Genomic DNA, 1,367 nt, shown 5'->3' with positions numbered 1-1,367 from the left:
TCCTTCCTTCCTTCCTTCCTTCCTTCCTTCCTTCCTTCCTTCCTTCCTTCCCTACTATGTGAGTTAGAAATTCCCACTTACTAGGAATGAACACTGGGGCACTGGTGAGATTCTGAGACACTGTGAACTAGTGTAAGTTTTACAGGGTGCTGGCATTTTAAACCTTTCGGGCTCCCCATTGTAGGGGTCCCATCTTTCCAGTGGCCTGCCCCTCAGCTCTGCATATCTCTTTTCAGCATTTCTACCTTCTCTTCTTTTTGGTTTAACTTGCAATCACACAGACCAAAACAAGAAGGGTTCACTTCTCCTACTTGACCTGATCTGGCTACTCCCCTAGAATGCCTTGCCCTCCCTCCCCAGCCTTCCTCTGTCCATGGCTAGTGAAGCCCTCATCTTCCCTTCCCTTCCCTTCCCAAGGCAGCCAAGCCCGCTGGAGAAGATGATGAAATCATGCAGATTTCCACCCATTTACAAATCTAGAGCATATGACCTTGGATGGGCCCTCTGTATCGCTCAACCATCCTCCCACTCTATGCTAATTGATGCCCTTTCTCATCCTCACTGTCAAATTTAATGGAACAATAACAGCATTTTCATATTGAACTGTTTTTGAATTCACTGTTTCTACACTCAATGAAATTGGGTTTCTTTGATCAATTGTGCTCAAAATAATTTTTTTTATTTGTAGGCTTTGAACTCCGTGGGGGTAAGCAGTCCACCAAGGCGGCTTCTAGCTTCTCTAAGCTCCAAGAGTGTAGTTGCTTTAGTTGTTGTGGCTAAACAGAAATTCCTCCCTTGATGGCCAGCCTTCTGAGAGTGAGTCCCTCTAAACTGCTCTAGGTATTCACAAATGGCCCAGGGGGGCAGTTAAGTGGCACACTATTTATGCACTGACCCTGAAGTCAGGAGGACCCAAGTTCAAATCTGTCCTCAGACACTTCCTAGCTATGTGACCTTAGGCAGTCACTTAACCTTATTTGCCTCAGTTTCCTCATCTGTACAGAGAGCTGGTAAAGGGAATGACAAACCACTCCGGTATCTTTGTGAAGAAAACCCCAAAAGGGGCCATGAAGAATCAGACATGACTAAACTACAACAAAAGGAGATACAGAGAGACTAGGTTATCTCAAAGTTTTCTTTTTTTTTTTTTTAAGCAATTGGGGTTAAGTAACTTGCTCAAGGTTACACGGCCAGTTATTTCTGGGTGTGGTGCTGAGTATCTGAGCCTGGGATTCGATCTCCAGGTCCTTTCAACACTGGAGCCGGTGCTCTTACTCGCTGTGCTACCTGGCCGCCCCTCTTTTTGTTTTTTTTTTTTTTAAAGTCAGAGTCCTGTAAAATTTTCACTAGTTCACAGTGTCCCAGAA

The sequence above is a fragment of the Petaurus breviceps genome, unplaced genomic scaffold (genome assembly GCF_028583685.1).
Source record: "Petaurus breviceps papuanus isolate PSGF00001 unplaced genomic scaffold, PetGlider_PUasm1.0 335, whole genome shotgun sequence".
Lineage (NCBI taxonomy): Eukaryota > Metazoa > Chordata > Mammalia > Diprotodontia > Petauridae > Petaurus > Petaurus breviceps.
This window is presented reverse-complemented; position numbering follows the sequence as displayed.